Source organism: Podarcis filfolensis (genome assembly GCF_964270895.1).
Source record: "Podarcis filfolensis genome assembly, chromosome: 14".
NCBI classification, from domain to species: domain Eukaryota; kingdom Metazoa; phylum Chordata; class Lepidosauria; order Squamata; family Lacertidae; genus Podarcis; species Podarcis filfolensis.
This window is the reverse complement of record NC_139616.1, coordinates 1,322,372-1,346,768: the sequence shown is the minus strand read 5'-3', so window position 1 is coordinate 1,346,768 and position 24,397 is coordinate 1,322,372. Positions and strand designations below refer to the sequence as shown.

At 42.1% G+C, this 24,397-nt stretch overlaps 1 long non-coding RNA gene across 1 annotated transcript; it reads right to left on the bottom strand.

Moving 5' to 3' along the window:
- Positions 1-14,276: 14,276 nt before the first annotated feature.
- On the bottom strand, positions 14,277-23,995 carry LOC310749091. The gene is made up of 3 exons (XR_014541480.1): positions 23,086-23,995; positions 15,194-15,384; positions 14,277-14,743 (listed from the first exon to the last, which is right to left on the bottom strand). It is a non-coding gene; the product is annotated as an uncharacterized lncRNA (long non-coding RNA).
- Positions 23,996-24,397: the final 402 nt, after the last annotated feature.

The following is a 24,397-nucleotide window of genomic DNA, read 5'->3' as shown; positions in this document are numbered from 1 at the left end:
TTACCTGGACTGCACCTTTACAGTGAGCAAGGAGGCTGAAGAAACTCACTAGGTGCAATGGAGCTTACTGGTAGGTGGGTCAGTCTTTTACTGTGTCTGTGAGCAATAACCAGACCGAAAGGGGAGAAAAGATAACACATTGATGCTGCATGTGATTCTGAGTAAACATATGTTTCCCCAGAGATGATGTGCCTGGACAGGCTGCTCCTCCAAGAGGTGGCTGACCCAAGAGTTCTGCCAAGAGCTGCCTGGTCACTGGGCAATAGAAGCAGCTCTCAGATCTTTCCCAGGCAGCCATGAGCACTTCCATGACTGAGGCTAATCTGAGGCATTAGATAAGGCAGGTGGCCACTGGCCTTGAAAGTCCTCCTAAGTATAAGCAATGGGAAATGGGTTGCCAGACTGTGTCTGCTCAACAAATAGCTAACCTCTAGAAAATAATAAGTGAAAGAAACATAATTAACTAATTAAAGGATCCAGGCCCCAAAGGAGATCTAGGCAGGGAGGGAGCAATTGCAGGAAAGTACATCAGCTGAAGGGACGCGGGTGGCGCTGTGGGTAAAACCTCAGTGCCTAGGACTTGCCGATCGTCAGGTCAGTGGTTCGAATCCCCGTGGCAGGGTGCGCTCCTGTTGCTCAGTCCCAGCGCCTGCCAACCTAGCAGTTTGAAAGCGCCCCCGGGTGCAAGTAGATAAATAGGGACCGCTTACTAGCGGGAAGGTAAACGGCGTTTCCGTGTGCTGCGCTGGCTCGCCAGATGCAACTTGTCACGCTGACCACGTGACCCGGAAGTGTCTTTGGACAGCGCTGGCCCCCGGCCTCTTAAGCGAGATGGGCGCGCAACCCCAGAGTCGGACACGACTGGCCCGTACGGGCAGGGGACCTTTACCTTTACCTTTACATCAGCTGAGCTCCTCAATACTTTTTTTTACTCTTCCTCATTTCCATCTCAGTCAGCTGACTGAGTGCAAAGTTACAAGGAGTGGGGAGAATCACCAGATTGGCTCTGCCTGTCTGTTTGCACTGTGCTGACCTCACTGCCTCACCTCACCCCTCCCTTTCTTGTTCCCAGTAAGCAACAGTGACTTACCTGCTGGGAAGCTAGTTAGCATCTCTGCTCCAGAGGCAGTATGCTTCTGAACTGCAAGTTGCTGGGGATCATGAACAGAAGAAGACTGTTACCTCCAGGTCCTGCTTGTGGGCTTGTCTAAGGTACATTGAAACCACAGTGCTTGTTATTAATTATTTCCTGTGCATAGCATGGCACATTGTAGAGGCTTTGAAGAATCACAGCATTGCTTTGGCAATGAACTTTTCTAATTAGTTCCTGTCTGCTGCCAAAAAATGTCAAATATTGATCTACTACACAGATGTGCCAGTGGATGGCGTGATAATGCATCTGCCAGATTGCAGCTCAAAATCTGGATGGGATAGAAGTCATGAGTGTAGTCCGGAGTCAATTAAACCTTGGTTGTTGCCCACAAGCACAGGCATGGCACGAATTTGCCATGTGGACACCCCTTGGTCATTTGCATTCAGCATTCACACCCTGGTTGTTCACCCCCTTGGCCTGCTCATAGCAGGCACGTCAGTTCTGTCCATTTAGTCAAAGGCAGCAATGCTAAGTTGCTGGAAAGCATACGTTGGGGGAGTGCTCTTGCGCTTGGGTCCTGCTTATGTGTTTTCTAGAAGGATCTGCTTGGCCACTGTGAGAATGAGATGCTGGGCTAGATGGGCCATTGGCCTGATCCAGCAGGCTCCTCTTATGTTCTTGTGTTCATTAATTGAACACCACAGGGCATGCACAAAATGCTTTCACGGAGAGGAGATGACCCACATCATGGGGCAATCATACCTAAGTCAATAATCAGACCACATGAAATCCCTATGCAAATTTATTTTTTGCTCCAGCTTGAGCCATCAGTTGAGAGATGAGCTCCTGGTGGAGGTTAGGCAAGGCACCTTCCTGTTATTATTTCAGAAGACATACAAAGCTGTTATTTTCCCATTGGTTCCTGCTCAGGGTAACTTTTGATGTCAGAAAAGTGGAGAGAGTAAGGGAATATTTCCAATAACACTTTTCAAGCCTAATGAGAGATAGGAGTGGATTCAGGATGACGGTATCATATTCTCCAGCACCATCAAGTTTTTGCTGTTTGACAGCCAAACTGTAAAAAACAAAACAAAAAATTTTTTTTCCTGCCAGTAGCACCTTAAAGACCAACTAAGTTAGTTCTTGGTATGAGCTTTCGTGTGCATGCACACTTCTTCAGAAGTGTATCTGAAGAAGTGTGCATGCACACGAAAGCTCATACCAAGAACTAACTTAGTTGGTCTTTAAGGTGCTACTGGCAGGAAAAAATTTTTTTTGTTTTGACTATGGCAGACCAACACGGCTACCTATCTGTAACTGTAAAAAACAAAAACAGAGCCATAGGTACTGGAGGCGGGGGCGCTATACAGGTTGTTGTTGTTTTTTTGCCCTGGGGGAAACCTCCATCGGATTGTGCCATTGAGGCTCCCAGCCTGTAACCTGGTGAAATAAGGCTTAGTTCCGCCCCTGGTAAAAATGATGATATGCTGGAAGTGTAGAATTCAGACAAAGCTGCTTGATCTATGAGAAGTCAAACAGATGCACAAAAGGATGAGATCTCCTCTATTCTTTTCTGGAGTTTGAATTCCTTACTGCCTGGAGGTGTCCTTTTGATACTTTGCTCTTTCTCAATCTCTCAGATATTAGTTATAATTTGCTGTGAACCATAGCTGAGGCCTTGCATGCTAAATGAAATGACCTGTCATTTTCAGAATGGATCTTGTAAACAAAAACCTCTCCATGGTTCAATTTATATCCAGAGAAAAATGTTTTCAGATTGGATTACCAGCTCAAGTAATTTATCTTCCTGGGGGCTGAGAAAGTATGTGAGCTCCTAAATTTAAATGTTCATGGTCTGTGATTTTCCAGCTTGCAAGTTTGCTGACTGCAAGTACCGTATTCACAACTTGCAAGTGAATTTTCCTGCTGATCTTTTCTTCAGGTTGTCTCCTGTGGGAGAAAGTAGGTCTCTTTGGTGGAAACACTGAACATTGGGATGAGGAGGGAATTTCTGTAGCTTCTGGCATCTTGAAACTGAATGTAACCTGGATACGGAAATCCAGGTTTGCTGGATCTCAGAGTGAATGCTGTGTATTTGTTTAAAATATTTTTACACTGCCTTTAAGGACTAAGGCCTTCCCAAAGCAGCTTACCAGATAAAACATTTTCCTCTCCAAATATATGACTAATGCCTTTCCAACTTCCCTGTCTGCTAAAGAGAGCTCTGCTAAAAATATACAGCCCTGAACATTGTGGGTAGAGAATAAAAGGCTCCGTAGGGTTCAGGCGGAAGCTATCATCGAAGACAGTGATTTGTGCATTACAATACCTAATTTCCTTGCCTACCATATAAGAACCTTTAGTACACTTTTAAGCAGAAACAGAAATGTACAATTTGAAAGCCTGCTCATGGGCATTACATTGAGCTAAGCTTATTTAGATGTTACTCTGCTTGACACAATGTTGTAAATGGTGTGCAAGTTACTCAGATTTTTAAAAGAATGCTAAACACCATGAAAGCATTAATATACATTTGCTCTGCTTTTCCTGGCTCTACAGGATTGCCTTATTCCATTGGCCTTTTAAAAATGCTACAAGCAACATTATTTTTGTCTATTTCTCTTGGGAGAGCATTGCACAGCCCAATAAATCCACCTTGTCAGGACATTTTCCTCACTGCTGCTTCGCAATTCCCTGCGTATTTTAACCCCATGCACACCTTCCTAAAAAGGGAGAAAGACAAAAATAATATCAGAACGGGGCTACTTTGGACTAACCCAGAACTTGGAATGTTCCTTTTGAAAAGGAACTGATTCAAATTCAACATGTCAGCAAATGAACAAATTCCAGTTCACTTTTGTCCCATTGCAAAATGATCTAGTTCAGTTCATGGTTCAAGTTCCTTCAAATGATCATTGACAAAAGAAATGTCAGCCTTTATAATGTTAGAAGCTGCTGTGCTGAAGTATAAATAGACTTAAGAAGGCTAAGGAACCTTCAAAACACACACTGTGGAATGTGCATTGTTTAATTTATTCTCTTCAGCAGTTATAATATTTATGCTTCAAGGCCCCAAAAAGTATAAAATGTTTTTTTTAAAAGAGAGAGAGAGAATGAAATTGAAGATGAATCAGTTCAACATTCTTCCAAAACCAACTTAATTCATGTTTGGTTCATCCAGAAATTATAGGAATTTATGGGATTTTGGAACTATTTCAGTGAACTTCATTAAACTAAACAAGTTTATTTCAAGTATTGGATCAATCCAAAGAGGCAATCCGAATATATTGCTGCTTCACAATTGGGCAAGTCTTGCAACATCTTGCTTTGGTCACATGTGCCCTGATGTCCTCAAGATTAGGTGACTAATCAGTCCTGTTCCATCAGCCCCAGTCAGCTTAGCCAGTGGTTATTCCAACAACCTCTGGGACCCCAAGGTTGAAGATGTTGTCTGTAGTGGAACTTCATTTGAAAACTATCTGAAAACATCATTTAGTGTGATTCATAGAATCATAGAATTGCAGAGTTAGAAGGGATGCCAAGGGTCATCTAATCCAACACCCTGCAATGCAGAAATCTCAGCTAGAGTTTTGGAGTGGCTGAATGTTTTAGTTCCACTGGCTTATATTAAGTAGGTTTATTGTAACAATATTATATATTTATCAAAACTGGAGATCACATATGCCTTTTAAGAAAATCAAGCAAGGTCTTTGGAAAAGATGACAAAGAGTTCGCCACCGCGGAACGCAACCTGAAAACGCTCAACCTGAAGCGTATTTAACCCAAGGTATGACTGTACAAGGGGAAAAATCAGATGGCCTTTCCTAATGTGGAAGCAATCTTGCAGCTATATCTTAGCCTTATGGTCACTAACTGTTCAGGAGAGAAGAGTTTTTCAAGACTCAAAAGAATTAAAAATGAATTAAGGGCCACAATGTCCACACTGAGCATTCTGTACATTGAAGGTGACAAACTTAGACAAACAAGTTTTGATGAAGTTTTGGGTGATTTTGCTATGAGGAAGGCTGGGGGAGGGGGCCATTTTAGCCTTACTGTATCTGATGGTTGTAGTTTACTTCTTAATATGAATTTTAATACTGACTTTTTAATGACAACATAAAGTAAATTCTATAAGTGCCACACTGTCAGGTAATCTTGAAATTGTGCTCCGGCGACGTGGCAGCAGCGGGATGCCCCATTAGCTAAAGTGGTGCTTCAGGTTAAGAACAGTTTCAGGTTAAGAACAGACCTCCAGAACAAATTAAGTACTTAACCCGAGGTACCACTGTACTGGACTAGGACCTGGGAGACCAGGGTCCCCATTCAGCCAGACATTGGCTGTCTCACGGCCTAACCTACCTGACAGGGTTGTTGTGGGGATTAAGTGAGGGAGGGGGAGAACCATGTACAGTCACCTTGAGATCCTTGGAGAAAAGGGTGGAATATAAATGCAATTAAAAAATAAAATAAAAAACAAGGCTTCTCCTCAATGTAAGCATTGGAATTAGACATTAGCAACCCCAGCTCAGAAGGGAAATGGTCAGGAGATTTGCTGCTAAATATTTTATTTTGATTTGTGCCCCCTGACTCCCATTTGGTAGTTGCTATTTGCTGAGAGCCACACAAATGAATCCAATTCCCTCTAATATTCATATAATTTATATAGAGTTATATGTTAGAGTTTAAAAAAGCTGACTTTAAAATAAAAGTGTTTTGCTTCATTTTCTTTTATTCTTTCCCACTGTTGATGGCATGTTCATTTGAAAGCTCATTTGTGTAACTGAAACGGAGCAGAACAGATTTAGGTCTCTGACAAATTTTAAATATGAAATTCTTTGATGACGGATGGTGTAATAACAGGTTTGTGGCAATCTGCTTATTGGGGAATTGGTTTTCTATTGGATATCAGCTCATGTGGCTGCAAATGTAAATAAAATATATGTATTCCCCTGTGTCCTGCATAGATTATGCCATGGATCTCATCAGAGAATGTCGTGAGTTGTGTTATTCATTCTTAATTTGCATTGTTCTGAATATCAATTGTTTTGATACTGGGCTGCAAACAGCAATTCCAGTGTAGCATCAATATTTCTTGGTGTCCCTTTTGTAGTGTGAATACTCACGCTTTTCTTGTTGGGAACTTTTTCTTTTTAAGAAATTAAATTGCACTCTAAATAGCTATATTTTACCATCATCATTTAGTTGTAGCCCTTGCAATCCGGCTCATTCTTGTTGGATGCTGATCAGCCTGGGCCAATAGTCATTGCCTAGACCTAGACCATAATGGAGCTTAGGTTGGCACCGAGGTCAGGTATAGGGCCGAGAGGCTCCACCCAGGAGCCAGGAGGGGGCTGGGAAGAGCAAGGGCAAGATTGCCCTCCATGCATCCTGCCCTCCCTGGTGCATGCCATGGGGAGAAGGAGGCGGAGTGGCAGAGCCCAGCGCCATGCTCTGCCACTTAGTCTCCTCCTGCCTGTGCAACATCTGGCAGGGAGGAGGAGGCGGAATGCGCCACTGGCTCTGCGCTCCGCCTCCTTCTCTCTGCTGCACCTCCCACTGGGGTGGACGTGATGTGTCACATGATGCGCCCCCCCCAAAAATGTGGGGTGCAAGTTCATGCCTTTGAGCTATGGCCATTAACTTACAAGGTTAGCAAAGTTACGAAGTTAGCAAGGGAATCTTCCACCCACTTTTAACCCTTACTAGGTACAGGACCCCACAAATGGGAAGGGATTCAGGGGATCATGCAGACAGACACCACAAACACACACTCTCTCTCTCTCTCTCTCTCTCTCTCACACACACACACACACACGGTTCAATGAATATGCATGAAGCTGGGCTGCACAGCATCTTCAGCAGATCTGGTGCCGCACTGGACAAAAGGAAGAAGAAGAAACCATTTGAAGACCTAACAGTCAGGAGATTTCAAAGATCCGAGGACCATTCAAACATGCCTCCCCAGCAGCCTGAAGTAGTAAAATCTAAGGAACGTGTAACCAATTAAAATGGTTGATTATATAATAAGCCCTCAGTAGAGAATCAAACGCAGTGATGGGGAGCTTGCAGTCGTTCACTTGTTTTGGACTACAACTCACAACATCCTTGATCACTGGCCATTCTGGGCGGGGTTGATGGGAGCTGGAGGCCAACAAAACCTGGAGGGCATCAGGCTGAAGAAGGCTGGTGTATGGATTCAAAAATCCCCCATGACCTCACTGCAGGCTCTCTTCTGGCTCAAGACTTCTAAGTAGAAGTGGTAGTGGAGGAAACGTCACCTCATAGGCCAAGCACTTATCATGTGGAGACACCAGGAATGAAACTGTCAACTGTTACAGATTTTTTACTTCATGGTTTATAAAATCCATGGAACCAATAATAGCCAAGTTGCCCTAATCTAGCCACCAGCACTTTTGTAGCTTAATCCATAACCAAGTCAAATTGAAGTAGCTGAATTTTGAGCCAGTTTCACCTCAGGATCGGAATTCAAATAAGTGGTGCTCTTGAGTACCACATGCTAACTCAGGAATGGGGTGCAGGGGGGGGCATAGAAAATAATTGTGACATTCAAGTTGAGACCAATAGGCTGTAGGGAAAGTGAACCCACAGCATCCAAAAAGCATAAAGCAAAAGAGTCCAAAAGGTCCAAAAGAGCTCAGACTGAGGCAAACTATTCCTGATGATACAACGGTGGTTAGTTTAATCACGGCTGGAGAGGGGGAGGCGGCCTATAGGAAGGAAGTTGAGCAGTTGGGGGAGTGGTGCAGGAAAAACAACTTACTCCTTAACTTAAAGAAAACAAAAAAAATATTATTGTGGACTTTAGGAAATGTAAATTGAATATTCAGCCACTTATTATTGAGGGGAAGCGCGTGAAACAGGTCTCAGTGTTTCGATTTCTGGGAATGGAGTTCAGAGATGACCTAACCTGGGGAGAAAACAGCAAAGACCTGATGAAGAGAGCACAGCAGGTTATATTTCCTGAGAATCCTCTGGAAAAACAATCTCTCAAAGGACCTGTTGGTGGTATTTTACCATTGTACTGTGGAGAGTGTATTAACTTATGGTCTGTGTGTGTGGTTTGGGAGCTGCACGGTCAGGGGAAAAACAATGTTGTCCAGGGTTGTAAAGACTGCGGAGAGAATAACTGGGTGCACTTTTCCCACCTTGGATCAAATCTACGTTTCCAGGTGTCATAAGAAAGCTGCAGAGATAGTGCAGGATAGTGTGCATCCCGGAAATGATCTCTTTCAGCTTCTGCCTTCAGGAAGAAGCTCCGGGGTTATAAAGACTAGGACTAGCCGCCTGAGAAACAGTTTCTACCCAAATGTGAGTTTGGTTTTAAACGCAGTATAAGGAGTCTCTATGGGAGTATATTGTATTTAAAAATGGGATATCAGAGTTTTTAGGGGGCTAACCAGGTTGGGATAGCTGGGACAGCAGGCTTGTTGGTTTTTTAATGTCTTATGTAGATTTTTCAATTTTGCTGTTCTGTATGGGACAATGACAATAAAGATTATCATATTGTATTGTATTGTATTGTATTGTATTGTATTGTATTGTATTGTATTGTATTGTATTGTATCGTATCGTATCGTATCGTATCGTATCGTTTATAATGCTGTGGCTAGATACCGGAGTTCTTCGGTTTTGAATCTTTTCATTTATTTTTTTTAAATGATATTTTATTGGATTTTAACAAAACAGAAAAAAAGTTTACAAAATCTTAAACAATAAATTCAACACAAAAAACATAGAAAAAACATATAGAAGAAAAACAAAAAAAGAAGAAAAAACAAGAAAATCAAAAATCTCTCTTTTCAGTTTCTCACCATTTTCCCCTTTTTAACTTATTTTCCTGACTCCCTCCCACCTCCCTCTTTGTATTCCAATTAACGATATGTTCAGCAAATTCATACCTCTTATCTTACCCTTGATTATATATCCCCATATAATATCCTCATATTTTCATTTATAATCAAACCGTTCTTACCAATTCTTATTTCACCTTATTACTCAACAATAATTTCATTAATTTCATTAATTTTATCTTGTCCTCAAATCATTAAACTTTCAAAATTTAGACTAAATTTTGCTAAAGCCAATTACATCCTTTCCAACATCTTTTAATATTTCATTAGTATTGAACTAATTCCATAAATATAGGTTAATTACACAAGACATTTCTCATTCTAGGTTAGTCCAGCGCCCCTTTTCCTGGTTCACGGCAATGTCAGTCCATATATCATTATATCCTTATCAGTCAGGTTTCCTAATGTCTGAGGCTCTCAAATCATTTCCAAGCCCCTTCTGCGAGTTTTCTTGTTCCTGTTTGTAGTTACATACATCCTTGATCCCTGTTGAGTTCTTTCGCCTTTCCTTCTCTTTCTCCTGGGGGTCCAATCACCGGGTAATTCCGTACAGTAACATTCTTCATTTCCTTTTCTCCAATTGTCCAATTCCCCGGTGTTGCACTCCCCAGTGTTTAGTTTGTAATCCAAAGAGTAATTGTTCCGAAAAAATTCTTCCACTCGTTTCACAGTCCCACCAAAGATAAAAATTTTCTTAACTCCAAAGTTTGGCCAGTGTCCTCCAAGTTCCATCCTCCAGTATTGCGTTCTCTGTGTCTTTTGAAATACATTCACAATCCCATCCATCTTTCTCTAACCTTGCAGCTGCCCTATTAAATCTGTCTCCTGCATAGATTGTTGTACAGTTTCTGTAGCTGCATTTTCCATTGGCGCCTCTTTACTGACTTTAGCTGCTGTATTGTCCCTCTTTTGATTCATCAAAATCATTTTCTCCTCCAGCTGTCGCAGCCCATCATATATTTTGTTCAGAGCAGATAAGACTTCCTCTCTATTCATTTTTGTCAAGGTCAGGGAGCTGGTCCCACGGTCTAGTTTTCCCTGATACAATGTTCTCTTTATAACTGAAAAACAGACACACTGGCTGGCTTCCTCTAGGGGGTGTAGTTACTTTTTGGCATCCATCTTAAATTGTATCCAACAAGGAAAAATTCCTTTCGGTTTCCAGATACTTTATTTCCTTTCAATATAAAACAAACAGGCAGAAAGCGGCTTTGGAATTATTTTTCCCTTTTCCAGTTCTGTATATCAATTTTTCTATTTTCAAATTGTAAATATCACCGACCGTTTCTTTCCTGTCATTCCGTCCCCAGGTTAGGGACAGTGGAAACTTATTTTCTTAACTCTCTCTCTGCAGGCTTAAAAAGTCAAATTTCCCCCCCTTTCCTCCTGCTGTCAAGGGGGGTTTTGATGGTTAAAAGTGCAGGAACCTTCAGGCTATCTGTTTTCCCGGCTTTTAGCTTGTAAAATCTTTGCTTTGATCTTTATACAAAGGACGGGAGGTGGACTTCCTTTTTACACCTTCCCGTTTCAGGTCAAATTCCAGGCTGCATTTTAATGCAAAATTTTCAATTGTCCTACTCACGGGTTGTTGTTTAGAATCCGAATTGTCATAGGAAGAAGGACAGCGCTCTCCGACAACAGCTGTGCAGCTTCGCTCCGCAGAGATAGCGATTGACTCTCAGCACCACACCAACCCCCGTCTCCCTCCGGAGGGGGGGCGCAAACGGTGCCCGCCGAGTCCCAGGTCCGCAGGCTTCCTCCGCCTGCGGTTTTTAAAGGGTCCCCGCTTCGCTGCAGCGGTAGGACCCAATTTCCGCGGAGCTGTCTCCCTCTAAGTTAGAGGGAATCCGCCATTGTCGGAGGCACTGCCTCCGGAAGTCCGGTTTTGAATCTTTTCAAAGTTTGGTTTGCTTATGTTTGGGACCTGACTTTGATGGAGAAATTGACCAATGAAGCCTGTGAAAAAAGGCAACACAAGAAACTCAGTAATTTCCACAATACCTGGTTTAATTTTATTGCTTATGCTTCACAAAATTGACACGCTTATAAACTGCCAAAAATTAATAGGAATTTATGGAATAAAGGTTCCCCCCTCCAGGTATCTTAAAAGTGACCTTGATCTCTTTTGAGTGCATCTGCATCAATTAGTTATTTTCAAGTTCTGTAAAGATGGGAGGGGCAGGGGCGTGCCATCCATTCTGTATAATACAGGGTTGTCCCTTATTTCAATGTAAAATGCTATTTCCTGTATTGATTCAATATAGGACACAGTTTGTCCAGTCTTTCCCTTATTTCTGCTCTCCTGCTGGACTCTCTCTCTCTCCCCTGCCCACCTCCTGCTTCTTTCCATTCCGTTTTTCTCCTCAGTCCCTCTCCTCATCCTGCCCCCAAGAAGGAGCAAACCAGGGCAAGGCTTTTGTGCTGTCCCTTCCAGCTCCCTGCAGCTTCCGCTGGCCCATCCTCAGAGCTGCAGCCTGGGAGCCCCAGGCCCCATCCCTCAGAGACCAACAGGTTAATAATAATAATTTATTATTTATACCCCGCCCATCTGGCTGGGTTTCCCCAGCCACTCTGGGTGACTTCCAACAAAACAGTAAAATACAATAACCTATTAAACATTAAAAGCTTCCCTAAACAGGGCTGCCTTCAGATGTCTTCTAAAAGTCAGATAGTTGTTTATTTCCTTGACATCTGACAGGAGGGCATTCCACAGGGCGGGCGCTACTACCGAGAAGGCTTTCTGCCTGGTTCCCTGTAACCTCAGTTCTCACAATGAGGGAACCGCCAGAAGGCCCTCAGCGCTGGATCTCAGTGTCCATGCTGAATGATGGGGGCGAAGATGCTCCTTCAGGTATACAGGATGCTCTAGAAACAAGCGGCTTTGTGTCAACGTAGCCCGGTATATCTGTATGATATTTGAGAGAGGAGGGTGGGGGAGAAGTAGCTCCCTAATACCTCTCTCTTTCAGAAATGTAACGTGGAACAAAGCTCATCCTCTCATCAGAATATGCCCCCCATATATTTATTTTTTGCCCCAGCTTGCCTGTATCGTTGTACAGTACCAAATGTGTGTGAAAGGTCATGCATTTCAGCTCTGAGTAGCAAAGCACAGACAAATTATCAAATTCATGTGCAGGCGTATGTGTGTGTAACCAATTCCAGAAGGGACATCCGGTTAGGCTTCAATGGATTGTAATGGATTGCTCTGAAGTCATTTCAGCACTGGGGATGGGGGGTCGTGTACCCTCCTGCCACCTGCCACCCGCTGTCCTGTCCTGCATTTTGCCAGAACAAAGGTGGCAGCCCTAGGGAGAGGTAAACTCTGTCTTCTTGATGTTTACTATTTAAAAACCAATAAAAATATATTGTAAAAGAAGTTTACATAATGCTAGAACCTGGGACCATCCGATGAAGCTGAACATTGGAAGGGTCAGAACAGACAAAAGGAAGGATTTACTTGCACCGCATGTGGCAAAACCATAGCGTTTGCTGCCACCAGACATGGTGATGGCCATCAACTGAGACAGCTGTAAAAGAAGATTTGATGACCAGTGGCTATTAGCTAGGGACAGAGGTGGTTGTGAACATCAGTTTCCGGGAATCACAAATGGGGAGAGTGTTGTTGAGCTTAGAAGCTGCCTGTGGGCTCCCCAGGGGCATCTGAATGGTCACTTTGGAAAGAGGATGCTGAACTAGTTGGACTCGGTCTGACCCAGCCTGGCTCCTATGAAGCTATTTCAGAAAGAACATAAGAAGAGCTCTGATGGATTAGACCAAAGGCCAACCTGCAATGCACAGCCTGGCTGGGCCCTTCCAATATTTTGCTCCTCATTGACAAATGGTTTGATATTTGTCATCCATTCTGTCTCAACCATGCACCTCCAAGTATTGTTAATTAACAGTGAGCAACAATTTATCTTGAATCGGCCCCAGTCTTCTGGATGAAGGACAGAGATGTCAGGAAAGTTAGCTGTGGAAACTGAATGCAGGGAGTTGAAGTGTGAAAAGATTGCACATCTCGCCATAGTGCAGCAACAATAACCATTTGCAAAAACAACCCTGATATAGCCATTTATCTCTACTACATGACTGTAAGGAAAAAATGCTCAAGCCGTTGTACAGGAATAGGCCAGAGAGTCTCAAAGGACAAGGAGACACCACTTCATTTAACTGAGCATCCTCCCCAAAAATATAGGCTCCAAGTGGAGAAAGTAGCAGAAAGGAGGAGGAAATGGTGCAGGCAGGAAGTGAGGTGGCAGAGCAATCAAAGCCCCTGCGCCACTGTGCTGAAGTGGGTTTTGATGCAAGGCCTGACTGGCTGCACCAGCCTCTGCCATCAGAAGAGCTCCACCGTTGATGGGGTGTGCCACCTGCAAGCCATGCCCCAGGGCACCCCCATGTGGTGGGCAGGAAGTACTGCCAAGAAACCCATGAAAGGGGATGTTTTGTGTTTGCTTTTGTATTTGGTTTGTGATGACGTTTATTTTCAGCTGTGAAGCACAGGGAGGGTGTGTAATATAGATTTGTTGGGATGAGCTTTTCTCACTGCTGTTAATTTATCTCAGCCTTCCGCAGTCTGGCACTGGACTACAGTCCCCATCATTCCTGACTACTGGCCAGGCAGGCTGGGAGTTTTAGGACAGCAACGTCTAGAGGGTAACAATTTGGAGAAGGCTGGTTTATCAATAAAAACTTTTAAAAGTTGTATATAGTTGTATCTATTCTGAGGAAAATGAGGTAGAATCTCATATTTAAAATTTGCTGATCAATTGTTTTGCAAACTTACTACAGCAATATATTTCTTTTTCTTTTAAAAATGAAATGCAGGCTGTTTCAAATTTTCTATGGGTGTGTGTGGAACAGAAGCATGATAAAGTGTGATGCAAACTTCTGAATTATGTTATTAACTATCAAATAAAACATTTCTGTTTCTCATTTATCTTGCTTTGGGTGTCCCCCTCTCCCCTTTCAAACTGGGATGTGTTGTTTATTGGTTTCTAAATGTTGATTTGCTCAACAGAAAATTGAAAATGAGCAAACAGCTATTCAAAACAAGGTAATACTTTTGCTCTGTTACTGCATTTTTAAACTATGTCCACTAATATCAGTGAACTTTAGGAAACGTACCTGAAATTTGAGGGTGCTGCCTTAAATTGTACACTTTTAAGTGATGGTGTGATTCCCCCCCCCCCACGCACAGTGGTTGCTGGGAAGTTATAGGGATGGAGGTTTTAAACACAAACTAATTCACATTTTCTGAGATAATGCACAAGCTGAAACACAGATATCCTTCAAAATTTGCACCAGGATGCTGGCAAATTTTCAGAGGACTAACAATAATAGTAATAATAATAGCAAAATGTTGCAGAAATTTAAAAAACCAACAACCTTAAGATACGAGAAACAAGGAGAAAGCAGGCTAGAAAGATTTGTCTGTTCGTACCTGTCCATCATCCTAGCTCTAGTGCCCAGCAGAATCAGAAGCAGACATTGTGGTCGGAATAATTTTGGTTTCACATTCCAGATTAGGCAGGGACTGTCCTGGTGTATCCAGAAAGCTGAAGCTACAAGAAATGGGCTGGACAGAAGGGCCAGAGAACATGTCAAAGAACACAGGTAGTGAGCTGTCAGCAGGCCTTGCCAGTTTCCAACCACAGAGTAGCAGGATGGTCAAAAGGGTTTCCTGAGCCAACCACAATGTGCTTTCCAGTGCCAACCATGCCCATGTGGGGGAAGGCAGCAGGTCTTTTAAGGATGGAAGCTGCTTGCTGGAGGAAGCCTGCAGAACACATGGAAGACCAGATATTTGCATTAGATGTGGCAAAGGTTCCAGAGACTGAGAAGCCTGACATCCAAATGCTGTTATTCCTGCTTGTGACAGGCGCATCTGCAATCACGGCAATCACCTGGTGCAAACTTCATTTGCAATTGCACGCTGTTCATTGCACAGAGCAAAGGCAATGTAGACACACAGTTCTAGGGCAAATGCAGGGTTCAAGGTGAACTCAGCTTCTTGGTAGCCAAGGAACCTCAAGGTCATTCAGTTCCATCCACTCACCAATCCTTTACAAAATACACCCTATACTAGTCCTCTATTTTTTTAAAAAATAAGCTTTCAAAATTCTTCTAATAACATAGCTATTGAAAAAAGAGCTCTCATTTCCCTTGGCAGAATGCCCTGTCCTGCAGCTTGTATGACAAGTAGCAATTGCTTTGCTTTTGAAAGTACCTTTTTATTGTTCTTCTAATAGCAATATCTTTTCCTCAGCAGGGATCTGATCTCTGAAATACCATGACAAATATCCCCGTCATAATCTCCCTTGAAGACTCCAGCAATTATTCTATTCATGGATTGAATTAACCTTCGTCCTTGGAGCAATTCATCTTCCTGACCCTTAAATCTCTCTGGAGCTCTGTAACCTGTTTAACAAAAGAGGTTATAGCACTGAATTAAACCAGGGCTGGTAACAGAAGAGATCCACACACACCCAAACTTTCCAAGCCACACAAGAGGAGCATTTGTACTACTAGGCCCACTGGCAGGATAGTGCTACTTTTTTGTCTCCTCCCCCAGGCAATTTCCTTGTGTCTGGATGTTGCCCACAAATTGTGCATCTATACAACCTACAACTTTTATATCAATGATTATGGCTTTCTGCAATGGGCTGTGGGAACTGCATGTTGAATCTCCTTTTAATGATCTTTTTCTATTTGGAGGCAGCGATTGCCACCAACCAAGAAGGCTTTAAAAGAGGATTAGACAAATCCATGAAGGAGAGGACAGTCAGTGGCTACTAGTCAAGATGGCTCTTCACGGTTGGGGGTAGCAATGCTTCTGAATATCATTTGCTGGCAGCCAGAGGAGGAGGAGAGAGGCTTTTGCACTCAAAGGCTATTTGCAGGTTTCCCACATTGGTTGGCTACTGTGAGAACAGGATGTTGAACTAGATGGACCATTGGCCTGATCCCGCTGAGCTCTTTTTATGTTCTTATGCTCAACAAACACAAGTCTCCAAATGAGCTTCAATAGCCACAAATCCTCATTTTAACCCCTCCCCCTTTCCTATTCCATTAAGCTTTGCTTAATGTAAATATATGCAACAAAGCTAAACCAAACCTTAAGAAGTTTAAGAATCAAAGTTTGTATGTTAATTTCTCCATAAATGCTATGTACCATACTTCTGGGTATCACTATGATAAGGTTTGCTTCATGTAGATTTCTCCAGTGTGGCATTTTTTGTGTTTGTATGGAGGAATCATCCAGTTTCAGGATTTGTTCACAGTTCATAGCTGTATCCTACACACAACCGAATCACGTCCATGATAAGTATGTAAGAGCATGTCAAGAAAGGAGAGGATGTTGAGAATTGCCTGGGTACAGATTCTGCCAAAAGAAGGGAACTGGGGCTATTCAGTGTGAATAAACTAGCATTTATCTACAGTGGAACAAGGTCTAATGTACGGTTAGCAGAAAACTTCTTTCTTTTTCTTTTGGATTCGATTCTCCTGGAACAATTTGTTGAACCCTATGAGGCTTTGTGGAATGGCACTGGATTTCTCTGTAGCTGTAATTTTGCAGATCCTGAAGTATTCATCTCTTCTCCCACTGTGCTTTTTGGCTAGCATTGCTCTTTTGTTTCTTTTTTTATTTCTTTGTGCCTTAATTCTCCCTAATCTGGCTAGTTGTTCAGCAGATGCTGGTTCTGCTGCCAATGAAGTAATCTCAGTGGAATGCAGTGAAATGCACAAGGCTGAGGACAGATTTTATGGGCTAAATAACGCTGGAGGCGAATGGAGGTTAAAACTGTTGGTCCTATCCAACTTTTACCTAGAGATGCTTCTCTAACTTTTACCTAACTTCACTAAGTTCTGTACATTTTTACCATAACCCTAAATTATTTCTGTCTCTCCTCCAGCTGACACGAGTAGTAATGGGTGGATGGAGCAGTCTATTTATTGGCTGTGTCTCATGCCCTGCACGCAGAGACAGGCTCCAGCGGACTCAGCGGATGAGACCAACAGTGAGTTCAGTGGTCAAGAAGGCAGTTTCTGCACAGAATGCAGAGGGAAACGAGGGATAGATGGGGCTCATCAACCTGGAAGGGAGCCCATCAAGGAGAAGGAAAACTCTGGTTCTATTTTTTTTTTTTTTTAAATATTTTTTATTGCTTTTTTTCCAGAATCTGAATCCATCATCAATAACACAACAAAAGCAGTTTTACAGGAAAAAAAAGAGATTAAACAAGAAAAAATTCATCTTTCAACATCTTTTTCCATCATCCACTGGACTTCCCCATCCCCTCCATCCCTGCATTCTTTATAATAAATGTAAACAGCAAATTAGTACCTTGTTTCCTGTGTTTTTGTATTTTCGTCTAGTTATTCACTCTGAAATTAAAACTTTCTCAATCATTAACTTTGTTTCTATCGTCTCCGAATTTCAATACTGAAGCCTATTTACCTCAAACCTTAGCAAATTTTTAACATTCATATATCTTATAATGTTTTTGTAAATAGTCCTTAAATTTTTTCCAGTCCTCTTCCACAGCCTCTTCTCCCAGGTCTCGGATTCTGCCAGTCATTTCGGCTAGTTGCATATAGTCCATCAGTTGTGTGTGCCATTCTTCCAGTGTGGGTAGCTCCTGTGCCTTCCAGTATTTAGCTATGAGAATTCTTGCTGCGGTCGTTGCATATAAAAAGAAGGTTCTGTCTTTCTTGGGTATCCTCTGGCCCACAATGCCCAAGAGGAAGGCCTCTGGTTTCTTATGAAAGGTATACTTAAATACCTTTTTCAACTCGTTATAAATCAATTCCCAGAAGGCCTTCACCCTCGGGCATGTCCACCAGAGGTGGTAAAAGGTTCCTTCAGCCTCCTTACATTTCCAACATTTATTATCAGACAAATGATATATCTTTGCAAGTTTGACTGGGGTCATGTACCACCTGTACATCATTTTCATAATATTTTCCTTTAAGGCACTACATGCCGTAAATTTCAAACCGGTGGTCCATAACCTTTCCCAGTCCTCAAACATAATGTTGTATCCAATATCTTGAGCCCATTTTATCATGGCTGATTTGACTGTCTCATCTTGAGTATTCCATTTAAGCAACAAGTTGTACATTCTTGAAAGCACTTTCGTCTTAGGTTCAAGCAATTCTAGTTCTAATTTTGATTTTTCCACCTGGAAACCAATTTTTTTATCTTTTTTAAAAATCTCTAAAATTTGGGCATAATGAAACCAGTCTCGCACCTTCCCTTTCAATTTTTCGAAGCTCTGCAACTTCCAAGTGTCACCCACTCTTTCTATTATTTCACAGTATTTTGCCCAGCCACCCCCCATATTAAGTATTTTTATGGCTTTAGCCTCCATCGGTGATAACCACCTCGGAGTCTTATTTTCGAATAAGTCTTTGTATTTAGTCCAGACAGAAAACAGAGATTTCCTTACAATATGGTTTTTAAACAACTTATGAGACTTTACCTTGTCGTACCACAAATATGCATGCCACCCAAAAGCATTATTGAACCCTTCCAGATCTAGGACATCAGTGTTTTCTAGCAAAAACCAATCTTTCAGCCAGCAGAGGGATGCAGCTTCATAGTACAACCTTAAGTCCGGCAGGGCAAAACCCCCTCTTTCCTTTGCATCTGTTAATATTTTAAATTTTATTCGGGGCTTTTTGCCCTGCCAGACAAACTTCATAATGTCCCTCTGCCACTTTCCAAAACATTCCACTCTGTCCACGATCTGTAGGGTCTGAAACAGAAACAGCATTTTTGGCAATACATTCATCTTTACTGCTGCAATTCTTCCCAACAAGGAAAGTTTCAATCTTGACCAGATTTCTAGATCCTTTTTGATTTCAGACCAACATTTTTCATAGTTGTCTTTAAACAGATTCAAATTTTTCCCAGTCAAGTTAACCCCCAGGTATTTCACTTTATTAACAACATTTAGTTCTGTTTCCCTCTGAAACCCATCTATTTCTAAAGATGTCAAGTTTTTTGCCAAGACCTTAGTTTTTTGTTTGTTTAACTTAAATCCCGCCACCCGACCAAACTCAGAAATTAGTTCCAATACTCTTTTTGTACTGGACACCGGCTCCTGTAATGTCAAAACCAAGTCATCTGCAAAGGCCTTCAGTTTATATTGTTTTCCTCCGACCTGTATTCCTTCCACCCGCTGATCCTTCCTAATCAAATTTAGCAAAACCTCCAGGACAGAAATAAATAGCAAGGGTGATAGGGGGCACCCCTGTCGTGTTCCCTTTTCAATTTTAAACTCTTCTGTCACCACATTGTTTACTATCAATTTAGCCTTTTGTTCTGAATATATTGTATCTATACCATTTTGGAACGCCCTTCCCACTCCCATCCCTTCCAAATTCTTCTTCATAAATTTCCAAGATATATTGTCAAAGGCCTTCTCCGCGTCCACAAATATCAATACTGCTTTCGTATTCAAATTTGTCTGTAGAAGTTCCAGAACATCGACGATGTTCCTAGTATTGTCTGACAGATGCCTACCAGGGAGAAAGCCTGCTTGGTCTTTATGAATAACTCCATTTAAAACTTTTTTCAATCTATTTGCCAAAATGTCAGCAAAAATCTTGTAATCCACATTTAGGAGTGAGATGGGACGGTAATTCTTAAGTTGAGTCTTTTCAGATTCCAGTTTTGGTATCAAAGTGATGAATGCCTCTTTCCACGATTCTGGTGCCCCCTTCCCTTCCATGATTTGGTTGCATACCTCCATCAATGGCTGGGTCAGGTATTCCTTTAATGTCTTATAGTATTTGGAGGTAAGTCCATCTGGGCCCGGAGATTTGCCTAGTTGCATGTGCTGAATGGCATTTTCGATTTCCTGTTGGGTTATTTTATAATTCAGGTCAGTTTGTTTATCTTGTGTTAATTTTTGTAGGCCATAGCTTTTTAAAAAATTATTTATTTCAGTCTCCACTTGGGGTCCTTGGGAAAACAATTTTTTAAAATATCTCTGGAAACACTTTCTAATTTCCTCTGGTTTCTGAATACATTCTCCTTCAACCTCTAGATTGGTAACAAAGTTCAGTTTTTGTCTCTTTTTCAGCTGCCATGAAAGCAGCTTCCCACATTTATTTGCGGATTCAAATGATCTTTGTTTCATCTGTTTAATTTTCCATTCAACTTCTTGGTTTATCAATTTAGCATATTGTGCTTGATGGAATTTTATTTCTCTCAAAACTTCTTTTGATTTTGGATTTAGTCTCAACTTTTTCTCTCCGTCTTTTATCCTTTCCAAAATCTTGTCCTTTTTACCATTCCAGAGTTTTTTCTTAATAGAATTCTGCTGTATCAGAAACCCTCTCATGACAGCTTTACTTGCGTCCCAGATTGTTTTTTTTTCCACCGACGTGTTCAAATTCAATTCGAAGTAGTCTTTCATCGTCTTTTGGGCCTTCTTCACTATCTCCTGGTCTCTAAACAATGCGTCATTCATTCTCCATCTGAAGGATCCAGCTGGTGTAAGTCTCAAGTCCATTTTCAAGGGGTTATGGTCGGAGCAAGTTTTAGGGCAGATCTCTACTTTTTTGGTCTTAGGTGCCAGTCCTCCAGATATCCAGATTTGGTCGATTCTTGTCCAGGATAGGTGGGCTTCAGAAAAGAATGTTCCCTCTCTACCTAAGGGGTTCTTTGTCCTCCAAATGTCAATCAAATCCATATTGTCTGTGAGTTCAAAAAAGGTCTTTGGTAGTCTGCCATCTTTAGTCACATTTTGGTTTTGTGACTTATCCATGTGTGTGGAGACAACCCCATTCATATCTCCCATCAGAATGATGTTGTTATAGTCCATGTGGTCCAGCATTGTCTCATGCAGCTTCCCATAAAATTCAGATTTCCCCTCATTTGGTGCATAAATTCCAATTATCAAAAATTTTTGTCCTTGTGATTGTATCTCAATCGCCAAAATTCTTCCTTGTTCATCTTTAAACACAAATTTTGGTGCTAGGCTCTCCTTTGCATATATCACGACTCCCCTTTTCTTTTCTTTAGCTGATGAAATAAATTCTTGGCCTAGTCGCTTGTTTATTAGCACTCTTCTGTGGAGCCTAGTCACGTGGGTTTCCTGGAGACAAATGACGTCTAGTTGTTCTTTCCTCAAAATATGGAAAATCCTTTTCCTTTTTTCAGGGGAATTTGCACCATGAATATTCCAACTAAAAAGCTGCAGAGACATCCTGGATCCACTTGTTAGCCAGTGGGATTGTCTCCCTTATCGTCTATGTCTGGAGGTGGATCTTTTGTGTCTGGCGTGGGGGGTGGCCAGGTACCTGCTGTCCCTTTTCGAAGGTCCTCCCCGTAGTCGTTTAGGAATTTTTCTTGCTCTTCTGCTGTTCTGATTCTCACCTTCTTCCCTTTCAAATTAAAAGATAGTCCTTGGGGAAATTCCCGGAAAACTCTGGTTCTAAACCTCTGCTGCCTTGCAGCTACACTCATTTATGAAAAAGGCTTCGGGAGTAAACCCCAAGGAAAAATCAGTACCTGCTGCCTTGCAGGACATCTTTGGGAGAAGAAAAAGCTAAGGAGTAAACTCAACAAAATCCAGAGTGGAGTCCCTAATACTGTTGGATGGCACTCTGTGTGCCTCCTTCCAGCAGCTCCTGCAGCCAAGCTGGTGCCAAATGTATTGCTTTCCTTTCCTTTGGACCATGTCTGTGAGATGGAGAGGGGGATCTTGTTGTCTGTGCAGCCCAGGACTTCAATACGCTCTGCCTAGGCTTGCACCCTAAAGAGGTCACTTTGGTGCTGCCAACACAACAAAAACAAAGCAGGAAGTAATAGTCCCACTCTCTTCTGCCTTGGTCAGACCATGCCTGGAATACTGTGTCCAATTCTGGGCACCACAATTTACGGAGGATGTTGACAAGCTGGAACGTGTGAAGAGCAAGGTAACCAAGATAATGAAGGGTCTGGAAAGCCTTAGGAGGAATGGTTGAGGGAGCTGGGTATGTTTAGTCTGGAAAAGAGGAGACCAAGCTGGAATGTGCGTAGAGGAGAGCAACCAAGATGATCAAGGGTCTGGAAACTAAGCCTTATGAGGGGCACTTGAAGGAGCTGGGTATGTTTAGCCTGGAAAAAAGGAGACTGAGAGGAGATATGATAGCCATTTTCAAATATCTCAAGGGCTGACACATGTAGGATAGAGCAAGCTTGTTTTCCCTGCTCTGAAGGGTAGTATTTGAACCAATGGCTTCAAGTTACCAGAATGGAGATTCCAACTAAACATCAGGAAGAACTTTCTGACAGAAAGAGCTGTTTGAGGTGGAACAGACTCCCATGAGAGGTAGTAGACTTTCCTTCCTTGGAGGTTTTTAAGCAGAGGTTGGATGGCCATCTGTCATGGATGCTTTAGCTGAGATTCCTGAATTTCAGGGGGTTGGACTAGATGACCCTTGGTGTACCTTCCAACTCTAAGATTCTATGATTCTAGGAGGCATCAGTTACAAGTTATAATCTGATTGGCATAAGGTACAAGGGCTACAAATTGCCTTCCTCAGTGGGAGAGATAATTGTATTTCACTGGTCAGCTACTGCCTCCCTTAAGCTGGGCTGCCCCGAGTCAATAAAGTGCTGACCCACCACAGTCTGCCTGCTTTAATGGGTGCTTGGAGCTCAGAGTATCACTCAACAAGTGGACTGAACTTCTGCACCAGGCAAAAAAGAAACGAAACAAACCCTCTTGCACCTATCAAGCTGAAACATCAGGACCATATATGCATGTGCCAGTGACTCACAGAAGACGGACATAATTGAAAACACTCGACACTGATGTTGCCACTCTCCAGGAGACCACACTCACTTCAAGTGGCTGCTTCCAAGAGAAGAACTACACCTTTTTCTGGCAAGTAGGGCATACAGAAAAACCATGTACTCATAGCATAGGCTTTGCAGTGAGGAACTCCCTTCTGTCTGCAATGCTTAGAATGCTTGCTTTCCCTCTGCTTGTCTTTTTTTTTTTTTTTTTGCACATAACTTTTATTAATTTTCAATTATTAAAATCCAATGACAACCACATTTTATCAATATCAAATTACAATTCCCATCCAAATATAAATCAATTATACAGCCAATTATACATTTTGAGTGACTTCCCATGTGCTGGGTGTCGGGGTGCAAAGTTCTTATTTCTTCCTGCTTCTGAGATCTTAGTTAATCCAATTGCATTCAGTCCCGATCTTAGTCCCTTATCAAAAGCTACTGATTTCTTGACTTCCATTTGTGTTGAGATATTTAATAACAAAAGTTTTTCCATAGAAAGAGTTCTGTTTCCTGTGTGAGATGTTTATTTTCTCATTTGTTTATTTGTTGTTCTTATGTCTTACACGGCATCTCTGCTTCCGCTTTTCCAGTCTCTCTTCTTCTGTTGAAATTCAAGCTGTGTCATTACTCCATCTTTGGCGTTTATATCTGAGTATGGGAGTAATCTGGCATCCTGCCATCCAGGCAAGATTCCAGTTCTCCTTCTCCTCAGATTCTTATCTCTAACGATCTGGAGTCTCACCAGAGCTACTGCAGATCAAAGACCACAGTCCAAATTACCGTCAGATGGAAGTTAGATGCTTTAAATCATTCCAATGTTCTCACACAGTTCTATTTTCATTTTAATCCATAAATATAATTCTGTTGTCTTTTTCTCTTTTTCTCTTTATCAGTTGTTATTGTTTAGGGGGAGGTTTGCCAAATCATTTATATAGCAAATATTGTATTAATAAAAAAGGGTAAAGGCTCCCCTCCCCCCTGACATACCATATTCTTCAATGAAGGAGATCTTCATTCCAGTTTGAAACGTTGCAACCCAGTAGCTGATTCTCTTGGCAGTTTGTAATCTTATCCCCTTCATCCTGCACACATCTGTAAACTGGAGCCAATTTCATGCAAATATACAGAAGAACCTCTGCTCTTAACGGCTGCATTACTGGTGTTACTGATATGTGGAACGCTTTTCCACTCAGTGTCTCCTGTCTCTCAGATTCCATGCTGGAGTGAGAACCGGTTATCAAGATGATCTGTGAGTGACGCTCACTCCCCCGGCCCTGGGGGGAGCTTGCAAGGACAATTACTCCCAAATCATCCTTGTTTTCCTCCACAAATGATCTCCGCTAGCGTGGGAACTGCATCCATTTAAGGCAGGAAGTACTGGAAGTCGCTTTCCCTCTGCTTCTCAACCACCTCCTGTCCAGTTAACATCTTGAGCATCTACATTCCAACTATGCACTCTGGCCTATAAAGCAAGGACCAGTTCTACGAGGAACTAGACCAGGCTGTCAGGAGGGTCCCAGATTGCAAACACCTATTCCTGTTGGGAGATTTCAATGCTAGAATTGAGGGAAATCATCACACGTGGGACATCTGCATAGCCCACTTTGGTATCAGCAGCATGAATGAGAA